This window comes from Triticum aestivum, chromosome 2B (genome assembly GCF_018294505.1).
Source record: "Triticum aestivum cultivar Chinese Spring chromosome 2B, IWGSC CS RefSeq v2.1, whole genome shotgun sequence".
NCBI classification, from domain to species: Eukaryota; Viridiplantae; Streptophyta; class Magnoliopsida; order Poales; family Poaceae; genus Triticum; species Triticum aestivum.
The window spans coordinates 33,654,564-33,665,999 of record NC_057798.1 but is presented as its reverse complement, the minus strand read 5'-3'; the positions used below and the strand labels follow the sequence as shown (position 1 = coordinate 33,665,999).

Below are 11,436 nucleotides of genomic sequence, written 5' to 3'. Positions count from 1 at the left end.
TTGTGTAGGAATTTGATTTCAGTTTCATGGATGATTTTAGTTTTCATTGTACCTTCAGGGAGAAACAATGTTTTTTAAAGTAATGTAATAAGGATGTTGGTCTCGCCGTCCGATGAGGAGCCTCAACATAATGAAGATCCTGAGCATGATGAGGACCGTCAGCCAAATGATGATCCTCAACCCAATGTTGATTCTCAACCTTCTCAGACAAGAAGAAATACACTTACTAATGAGCCTGTGAGAATATCACAACGGGAAAAGAAAAAGGCCATCTCCAGCGAATATGTCACTTTCATATGTGAGGATGAAAATAACATAGGGAAGGCACAAGATCTAACCTCATATAAAGAAGCCACTAAAGGTGAAGACTCGTCCAAATGGTTGGTCCCCATGGAAGACGAATTGAAATCTATGAGCTCGAATGATGTTTGGGACTTAGTAGAAGTTCCTGATGGAGCCAAAAGGGTAGGCTGCAAGTGGGTCTACAAAACCAAATATGATTCCAAAGGGAACATTGAAAGGTTCAAAGAGAGACTTGTAGCAAAAGGTTATACACAGAGAGAGGGGATTGATTATAAGGATACCTTCTCGCCTATGTCAACTAAAGATTCTTTTCGAATTGTCATGGCACTTCTAGCTCATTATGATTTGGAGCTGCATCAAATGGATGTCAAGACGGCATTTTTGAATGGAGACTTAAAAGAAGAAGTTTACATGACTCAACCTGAAGGTTTTGTCGTGGAAGGAAAAGAACATATGGCATGTCGTTTAAAGAAATCCATATATGCTTGAAGCAAGCTTCAAGGCAGTGGTACCTCAAGTTCGGCGAGATTATTAGAACTTTTGGTTTTAAAGAAAATGAAGTGGACGATTGCATTTATGTTAAATTCAAAGGCAGTAGGTTCACAATGTTAGTCCTATATGTGGATGATATTCTATTGGCTTGCAGCGATAAAGATATGTTGCATGAGACCAAGAGATTTTTGTCCTCAAAATTTGACACGAAGGATCTCGGTGAAGCCTCGTATGTCCTTGGCAGTGAGATTCATCGAGATAGGTCCAAAGGAACATTAGGACTATCACAAGAGGCATACTTTGAGAGAGTACTATATAAATACAATATGCATAAGTGCTCTTCCTCACCTGCCCCCATAGTCAAGGATGATAAGTTTGGAACATTCCAATGTCCGAGGAACCAAAATGAAACTGATCAGATGAAGTCGGTTCCTTATGCTTCAGCTGTTGGAAGCATCATGTACGCTTTTGTAACTAGGATGCTTGGCAGATTTCAATGTAATCCAGGACCGGACCACTGGAAGGCCGCAAAGAAAGTCTAGCGTTATATGCAAGGTACTAAAAGTTTCATGCTTACATATAGAAAGTCCCATAACCTGGAAGTTATTGGTTACTCGGACTCTGATTTTGCTGGGTGTGTGGATAGTAAGAAATCCACGTCAGGTTATATATTCACACTCGCTAGAGGAGCCATATCGTGGAAAAGCTCCAAGCAAACTATAGTTGACTCATCTACGACGATGGCAAAATATCTAGCATGTTTTGAGGCCACTAGGCAGGTTGTATGGTTAAAGAATTTCCTTCTCGGACTTAAAGTGGTTAAAGGCATTTCCAAACCACTGACATTGTACTACGATAATAAACCCGCAATTTTCTATGCAAATAACAACAAGTCAAGTGCTGCTGCCAAGCACATCGACATAAAGTACCGTGTTGTTCAACATAGGATCCAAGATCAAACTATTAATCTTAAGCATATCAATACGACACGTATGCTTGCGGATCCCCTCACTAAAGGCTTAACACCCAATATATTTCATGAGCATGTAGCCGACATGGGATTATTGGAAGCATCTTGATTATGGAATTATGGGACTGATAATATAATTAAACCACTCCCCATAAAGTAATATGTATTCCACTTCAAAATAGGATGTGCGCTATGAGTATTGCGGTTCAATGGCATTTCGTTGGCTGTTGTAACACCTTATTCTAGTGTATCATTCCTATGAAGAATGGGCAAAAGTTATTGAGCCTAACGATCAAGGGGGAGAATGTTGAAATTGATCTTAAGGCCCAATGGGCTGAACAGAAAAAAAAAGGAAAGAGGGTAAGCTAACGTGAGGGAAGGGGGCAACGAACCAACGTTCCTACCCCTCGACCCCAACTCACGCGCCCTGATAGGGGGCACCCTAACCAACAAGTGGTTTTGGTCCCCCGGCGCCAGCGCACATATAACAGATGGGGGAGCAGCTGAACCTGCGATCTGACTAGTTCACATAAGATTTGCTTCTGCTCCCCACATCCCAAAACCCTAACCGATCTAAGGGGAGCGCTGCACGACGGGAAGATCATCTCCAAACTCCGCCCCTGTCCCAGGGCAGTGCCGCTGGTGCCCGGAGGGACGCCGCTACCTGCAGCGAGCATCTACACCGAGCCTGTGTCAAGCCTGCATCGAGCAGGCACGGGACTTCGCATCACCTACACCAATGGCCTCTTCCATTGGTGGTAATATCATCAAACCATCCCTCTGTTCATGATGCAAATAGGTGATCTAATGTCTGGCTTACGATCTGTTATGTAGATCCTACGGGATTAAATTATCTAACAGTGTTATTATACGTCCACTCACTTGGTTATGGGTTATGGGTGTGAGCTCTTCTCTCAGTGAAGACAACCAACGGAAGGTCTTTTCTAGTAATGACACTTATTTGTATACAAATTCCACGCACTTCACATGTTTTGTTTAATATTAACATGAAATTTATTATTAAGATTTTTTTTCTTTCCTTTTAGAAATAGGATATGTTAATAACAACTCTGTTTTTAATGCAACTATGTTAAATTTGGAAAATAGGACGCTACATGCGGCGCTAGATAGAATGAACTAGATGGTACCATGCGTATTGCCGCGCAATTGGGTGCAATATTTCTCAATGAAATTTGTTTGCATAAAACATTAACGTTTTGATTGATAATACGAGAATTTAAATGAAAGACATCTAATTATTGAATAGTTGTAAAATATTTGTTTGATTTAAGTAGTACTCCTACTAGTGATCAAGTTAAGTTTAGAAGAGTTACCATATGTGACTCTATGGTCTAGTGGTACGGTTAGCATCCAAGTAGCTTTCGGGAGTATACTAGTTGTATGCGAATAGGCTTAGGCTAATAGCGGTCAGTGTAGCCAGTGACTAGGAAAGGTTGTTTGGCAGCTTGTCGTGTTGCATCAGGAGTTAGTGTCCCTGTTGTGCTAGGATTAGTTTGAGTCGGTTCCATGCTATAAGATTTGTGTGTGTGCCAGCGAAAAAGGCAAAAGCGGTGCCATGCATTATAACCTTAACTGGTTGGAGAGGAGCGAAAACAATCCATATAAGTAGTACATGGCATTATAATCTGACGTACCAACGATGCCCTTCTGACCATTGCGTCCATTTGAGTGAACCAACTAATTTATGCCACGAATATTCTGCTCCAAATTAAGAAACATCGTCAGTGCGTGTGTGTGGCTTTTGGAAGCCCACCAAACACGAGTCGCTGGTGCATGCTTGCATACTCATGACTGCCCAATAGCACAAAATGAATAATTGCTTTTCGGGTATGCTACGTACTTGTGTAGGAGCTACCCACCGCAAATTTGGTATCCTACGTTGGCGAATCAATTTATAAACAAGGCTGGTCACTTGGAGTACAAGAGAGATTATGATGTAAGCTAAATTAAGTTACTAAACTCAAACTTTCTACCGGCATGCCCCATAGTTCCATGTATGTATGTTCAAGTGCACCTCTATAAATAGCATGCACAAGTCAAGCTCTTAACACACAACAACAGGAGCTGCATCCTCACTTAGTAGTGGCAGTGCTCATCACAGCTAATCCATCTTTCGCAGCTTAAGCTCGGTAATCTGTTGCCTTGTCAACGATGCAAGGCCTCGCAGCAACTTCCAAGCTGTCACTGGCCGTCGTGGCCGCGGTGCTTCTGCTGTGCTCGTCGGCGGGTGCCGCCCACGGCCTGAGGAGGGTCGTCTCCAGCAGCTCCGACGAGCCGTGCAACGAGATGACGCTCTACTACCACGACATCCTCTACAACGGCGTAACAACACGCGGAACGCGACGTCCGCGGCGGCCACCAAGCCCACGGCGCCGAGCACGACCCACTGGAAGAACGGCACCTACTTCGGCACGCTTGTGGTGTTCGACGACCCCATGACGGTGGGGAAGGCGCTACCCGTGGCGGGGGAGGAGCCCGCGGCGCGCGCCCAGGGCTTCTACTTCTACGACAAGCAGGAGTCTTACACCTCGTGGTTTGGTTTCTCCATTGTCTTCAACTCCACGGCGCACAAGGGCACCATGAACCTCGTCGGCGCGGACCTCATGGATGACAAGACGCGGGACCTCTCCGTCGTCGGCGGCACTGGCGATTTCTTCATGGCGCGCGGCATCGCCACGCTCCGGCTCGATGCCTCCGAGGGAACCGTCTACTTCCGTCTGCAGATGGACATCAAGCTCTACGAGTGCTACGTCTGACAATTTATATTAGGATGACATACTGCTGTTTTCTATGCTCTCTGATTTATCTTTGGTGTGTGAGGGCAGGTTTTGATAAGTATGTGAAATGCACTGCATTTTTATCCGTCTTTACTGTTTACTTTGTAAGTGTTAGTTTAGGAGAGGTATCTCTTCTATATATTATCTAAAAGAAGATTTGTAAGTGTTGGTGGTATTTCAATCCACATGCAAAGGCCATCCTACTGTTGAGGAAATACAAGAAAATTGAATATCTTGTTAATAAATAAACTAGCACAGCCACTGCATTTTTATTCTATATGTCATCCAAAACAAGATTTCTATGTGTTGGCCATATTTAAATCCACAGTTCCATCCTATTTTCTTTCCAAAATGCGAGGAAAAACCCTACAAATGCCATCTTACTGTTGAGGAAGCAAAACAAATTTGAAGATCTTGTTAGTAAATTAACTAGCACAGCCTCCTGCACAGCCGTTTGCACAGTCGTCTATGAACATCATCATCAGCAATGTAGAACAAGAGGTGCATATCCGTTATAACTACGTAAATATTGCACTATGAAAGAACCATATGGCCATAAACGTATGAACTGTAACATATGAACGTGAATAGTTCTTAAATAATATTTTGTATAGTTCTGAGCCAATTTTCCCTAACATGATAACAAAAAACGTAAATAGAAAAACCATCAGGGTGAAATTCATACGAACCAAATGGTCCACTAAAAGGTTACCGAAACAGATAATTCTACAAAAAAAATATAATTTATTTGTCTTCCAAACATAGGGTATATCATTTATTGTCGACTAGACATTATAGGTCGTATCTATTGATAATCAAACCATCAAGGTGAAAGACAATTTTGCTTCTCACATAGCTGAGCACATCAGGAACAGAGAAGCATAATCAAACCTAAGGGAGGTCAAAGTAATCGAGATTTATGGACCAGAAGCAGATGGGGTAGCATTCGTGTAGATGGCGTGCAAGTAGCTCGACAACCAACTATACATATGAAGGGATATTGGAAAGGACATGCTAGGATCGTGAACAGGAGCTGCAACGTCTTCAACGGCAAGGCGGAGCCGCGTCCATCCCGGGAGATTGCACCTTGGAATGATAGAAGTACTGTGCTCAAGTAGTTATGTTCTCATGCCACTTGATTTCACTATCATGCTAATCTCAGCCTTCACCAAAATTCATGGCAACATGATAGACTAGCTAGCAGTGATGAACTATGAATCTTCGGCCCCATCGGTCCTCTCACACGGTATCGGCATTTTCTATTGTATCACATAAAATATTTTTGAATCAAAAGTAAGACGATGTGAATTATAAGGGCGTTGTATTACCTGGTATGAACTTCTCTATATGCGTCAACAAAAAATTCTACATCTTGCCAACTTAATATAAAATTTAGATTATTTGGTATAAAAGAAGATTCAATAGCATGCTTGCTTCTTATTTATCTTGAGAATTTCCCAAAGGTGCTGGGAAAATTGGAATTCATCTATCATATGCCATGTTATCGATATACAGTTGTGATTTCCTCTTATATTTTTTTCATCCTATCAACTTCAAGAAAAAAGAAAAAAACAAAAAAAGTCATTTCTTTATTTTTAGGAATTAATTACAAGGTTGCGACACTTATGATGTTGACATAGATGAATCTTTGGATTACAACAATAGCGATATATTTTGATCCAAACTATTCTATACCGAGGCGTGGTGCCTGAAACTTTTAATCTTCCTCTTTGTTGTATTCCCACAATCCGGTGTAAGTTCATATCTAATTATCATACAAATATACCCGATACAAACTTTTATGTAGCCAAGACCAAAGACCTCATTATAACTTCATCCGTTGGATCACCTCCCTCTCGGTAATTGAAAAACAAAAAGAACTACATTCTTCCAACTGTTGTAGTACATGACTTGTAATAGTTTTTCTTTGCGAATGTAATACAGACTTTTGAATACAACTTTTCCAAGATTCATATGTTCTAAAGTATATACATATAATAGAATCCAACTAAATATTCTAATTTTTTTCACAATGCAAGACTACATGAGACACAATAATAATATAAAATATCCATGATGTTTAATCTCTTTCAAGGAACTGCTAGTATTCTACACCAAAAAAGTGAATTGGTAGATTTGGGAAATTCCAATAAAATATCCGTGTATGAAAGGAAATATCTGGTGCACGGGGCTTGTGGTGCTACCGGTGCACCAAACTCATATTGCGCTTTTAAAATGTTCAAAAAAATACTGAATAGAAATTAGCATATTCACACAACATTCATGTAGGCTGTCACAAAATTTCAAGTCAAAATTCGAAACATAACAAAAAAAATCACAAAATCAACACTGAATAGTACATATAACATAACTTGGGCTTTAGATTTGGCTCATTATCACACCAATGTCAAATTTGTCATTTTTGTATCTTAAAAACTGTTTCAAATTTTGATACGAAATTTTGTGACATCATACATTGATGTTGTGTTAATGTGGTAGATTTTTCTTAGATTTTTTAAAAATGTTCTATGGCATACGGTGCACCGGTAGCACCATAAGTACCGGTGCACACCAGCGGGACACTTTCCTACTTCAATTAATGGTAGCACCCAAACTGTGAATAACTTGCCGGACCGTATGCATGGATTGGCGACTAGTACATATAATTATTGTATACTTGTGAAATATTTATTAACTTTAAGTGGTATAATATAATGAAAACCATCAAGCCTCTGACATGCATGTTTACATGCCAAGCTGACATGTCTACAAAAATAAAATATTTGCATCTCTCCAGAGAAATAGGTTACTAATTATATAGATACTCTGTATAAAGTGTTCTTTGCCCGTTGTCATATGCCGAAGCTCCCGCCGTGGTTGGTATGTCGACGTGCTAGAGAAAAAGGCAAAAGCGATGACATGCATTGCCTTAACTGGTTGGACAGGAACGAAAAGAATATATATAGTACGTACCAACGATGCACCCCTTTTCGGATCGTTGCGTCTGTTTGAGTGAACCACGTAATTTATCCCAAGAATATTCTCTGCCCCACGTTATGAAACAGCAGTGCATTTGCTTTTGTGGGGCTATTTTGGAAGCCCACCTAACATGAGCCGCTTACATATTCATGATTGCCCAATAGCACAAAATGAATAATTGCTTTTCGGGTATGCCTCGTACTACCCACCGCAACCAAATCATCATCAATTCTAAACAAGATCGGTCACTTGTTGGGGACTTGGAGTACAAGAGAGATTATGATGTAAGCTACTCCCTCCGTTCGAAATTACTTGTCTTAAAAATGGATGTATCTAGAACTAAAATACATCTAGATACATCCATTTTTGCGACAAGTAATTCCGAACGGAGGAAGTATAAGTTACTAAACTCATACTTTCTACCTGCATGCATGCCCCAAAGTTCCATGCATGCACCTCTATAAATAGCATTGAGAAGTCAACCTCTTAACACACAACAACAAGAGCTGCATCCTCACTTACCAGTGCTCTACTACATCACAGCTACTTGATCTTTTGCAGCTTACGCTCAGTAAACAGTTGCATTGTCAACAATGCAAGGCCTCACAGCATCTTCCAAGCTGTCACTGGCCGTCGTGTTCGCAGTGTTTCTGCTGGGCTCGGCGGGCGCCGCCCATGGCCTGACGAGGGTCGTCTCCAGCAGCTCTGATGAGCCCTGCAACGAGATGACGCTCTATTACCACGACATCCTCTACAACGGCGTCAACAACACGCGAAACGCGACGTCGGCCGCGGCCACCAAGCCCACGGCGCTGAGCACAACCCACTAAAAGAATGGCACCTACTTCGGCACTCTCGTGGTGTTCAACGACCACATGACGGTGGGGAAGGCGCTACCCGTGGCGGGGGAGGAGCCTGCGGCGTGCCCCCAGGGCTTCTACTTCTACGACAAGCAGGAGTCTTAGGGCATCTCCAGCCGTTGGCCCGCCAGGGGGCGTCAAAAAGCGCCGTCTGGGGGTGAGCCGGCGCAAAAAATGGCCCTGGGGGCGAGTCGGCCCCCAGCCGTCGGCCCCCAGGGCCGCCCCTAGGCGCGTATTAAAAAAAAGATAAGACGTTCGGCGAAGTTATGATAAAAACTAGTTAAATTTCGGCTAAACATGATAAATTTCGTCTAGACATGGCAAATTTCGGCGAAATTCGCCATTCTCATGACATTAACCTAATCTAAAAAAGAAAGGCGCTGAAGTCGTCGCCGCCATCGTCGTCGTCGTCGGCCTTCTCCTCCTTGACGCGGGCGCCCCTGCTGGACCCGGCGTCGCCATGGCGGACTGGCGGCGGCGCGTCGTCGTCGTCGTTGTTGCTGTCGCGTAGGACGACGACCCCGTCTTCATCGCGGCCGCGTCGGCGCTCTTCGAAGCGGCGCAGGGCGGCGCGCTGGCGCTCCTTCACCTTCTCCCGGCGCGCCTTCCCCATCGCAATGGAGTCCTGGCGCGCCCATTCTAGGGTCGCGTCGTCGTCGTCGAACTCCGCCTTCACCGCCGCAAGCCCCGGCTCCGTCTTCACCGGCGCCAGCCCCGGCTCCGTCTTTGGCTTGACGAAGCGCGGAGGAGCCGACGAGGACGAGGCGCGCCGGCCGCCCTCGTTGATGACGATGCCGGCGCTGCGAGTGCGCCGGCCGAGCGGCGACTCCGCCGCGGGCTCGGCCTTGACGCCGAGCAGGGCCGGAGTGCCGGAGGAGTGCGACAAGGATCGGGAGGAAGAAGAGGAGGAGGAGGACCCGAACCTCCTTGGCGCCCATGGCCCAACGCGTCGGTGCTGCGCCGGGGGGTACGCCAACGGCGGGTCGTTGCCGCCCTCGAGGTACGTGAGCACGCCCTCGAGTGTACGGCCGGGGACGCCCCACCAGAGGTGGCGCCCCTCGCTGTTCTGCCGGCCGCCGACCACCGGCGTGCCGTTGGTGGACGTACGCCAATCGCTGCTGCTGGCGGCGCTCGAAAATACGCCGCCCAGGCCGCGTGGTTGTCGGCGGCGTACTGGGGGAGGGAGAGTTGGGTGTCGGTGAGGGACGCGCGCACGATCTCGACCTCCTCGGCGAAGTACTTCGGCTTCGCCACGGCGTCGGGCAACGGGGGAACGGGTACTCCCCCGGCGCTGAGCCTCCACCCCGATGGCCTGGCGTGCATGTCCGGCGGCGCCGGGATGTTCGCCTGGAACAGGAGCCAGGACTCATGTTCGCGGAGCGAACGGCGGCCGAAGCCGTTGGCCGTCGCCTCGTCTCCGGGGAAGCGTTCTGCCATGGCAACGGCGGGGCGGGGCGGGCTCGGGAGAGGTAGAGGAAGGGGCCGGAGGGCGGCGCTCGGGAGAGACAGGGAGAGGGAGGGGTTGCACGGCGGCGAGGGGGGACTGGTCTGGGCACAGGCGAGTGGAGGCCGCTGGCTTTTATAGCCAGGCTGCGCCCGTGTGTACGCGTGCGAGGGAAGGGAGGCGTCGGCGCGCTGCCCCGTGAAGCGCCGCCCGTGAAGAATCAATGGCAAGGCTGACCGGCGGCAGTCTTGCCATTGATTCCCCTCGGGAACCGAGGCCATTGGGGAAGACGAGGCGCCGAGTCGCTGACGTGGCTGGTCCGCGTCTTTTCCGCGCCAAAACAGCTCGCCCCGGCGCCCCCGGGCGCCCCCCAGCGCGCCGGGTTCGGGCTGAGTCCGCCGGCGCTGTTTTCGACCCAAGCCAGCGAAAATCGGGCTCCTGGGGGCGCGACTGGGCCGTTTTTTCGGCGCCGGCGCGAAAAAATCGCCTGGGAAGGCCTTCCTGGGGCGCAGCTGAAGATGCCCTTACGCCTCGTGGTTTGGCTTATCCATTGTCTTCAACTCCACGGTACACAAGGGCTCCATGAACCTCGTCGGCGCGGACCTCATGGATGACAAGACGCGAGACCTCTTCGTCGTCGGCGGCACTGGCGATTTCTTCATGCCGCGCGGCTTCGCCACACTCCGGCTCGATGCATCTGAGGGAACCGTCTACTTCCGTCTGCAGATGGACATCAAGCTCTACGAGTGCTACGTCTGATGATTTATATTAAGGTGACACATCCATTATGGTGTCTCTTAATAAGGATGCTGCTGTTTTCTATGCTCTTCGATTTATCTTGATGTGTGAGGGCAGGTTTGTGTGTTATTGTGACATACGTTGACAAGTATGCGAAATGCACTGAATTTTTATTCATCTTTACTGTTTTTTTTTGTAAGTGCTATTTCAGGGGAGGTGTCTCTTCTATATATAGTATCTAAAAGGAGATTTCTAAGTGTTGGTGGTATTTCCTATTTCTTTTTGAACACAATACGGACGCAAACACTCATACAAATGCTCATACACTCACCCCTATGAGCACCTTCAAGAAACTGTGTAGGCATATTATCATGAGATTTACGAAGTCGCCGTAGGAGCCTCGTCGTCGACTGGAACGTCTCCTCCCACTGAAAGATCACCGAAAATCCTGAAATAAATCCAGAAATACTGCGAGCATCAGGACATGAATCCTGATGGGCTGAGGATACCACTGTCCCTCTAACCATCCAATCATAGGTTGATTCGCTCCTATTTTGTTTCTGGAATGTGACAAAAAGGCCCCCAAAGGCCATCTAACTGTTGAGGAAATACAATAAACGAAAGTGCTGCAAACACGGACACCAACAGCAAGGTGTGATGAACGACGTTAGGACGATTGTTTTGCCTTGGACTTGGATGGCGGGATATGTCATATCACTAGATCATTGAAGGCGCGCGTTGCTGCGCCGGTCAATTTTGGCACTTTAATATTGGTATTTGATACAACTATTTGTAGGTATGTGTCGTTGGATGAGGAAATGTATTGTAAGAAAATTAGAATGTTTGCCAGAA

The 11,436-nt window shown here is 46.3% G+C and overlaps 2 pseudogenes; both read left to right on the top strand.

The window, feature by feature from the left end:
* Positions 1 to 3,937: 3,937 nt before the first annotated feature.
* On the top strand, positions 3,938 to 4,542 carry LOC123040199 (dirigent protein 5-like; annotated as a pseudogene).
* Positions 4,543 to 8,135: 3,593 nt separating this feature from the next.
* LOC123038863 (dirigent protein 5-like) lies at positions 8,136 to 10,605 on the top strand (annotated as a pseudogene).
* Positions 10,606 to 11,436: the final 831 nt, after the last annotated feature.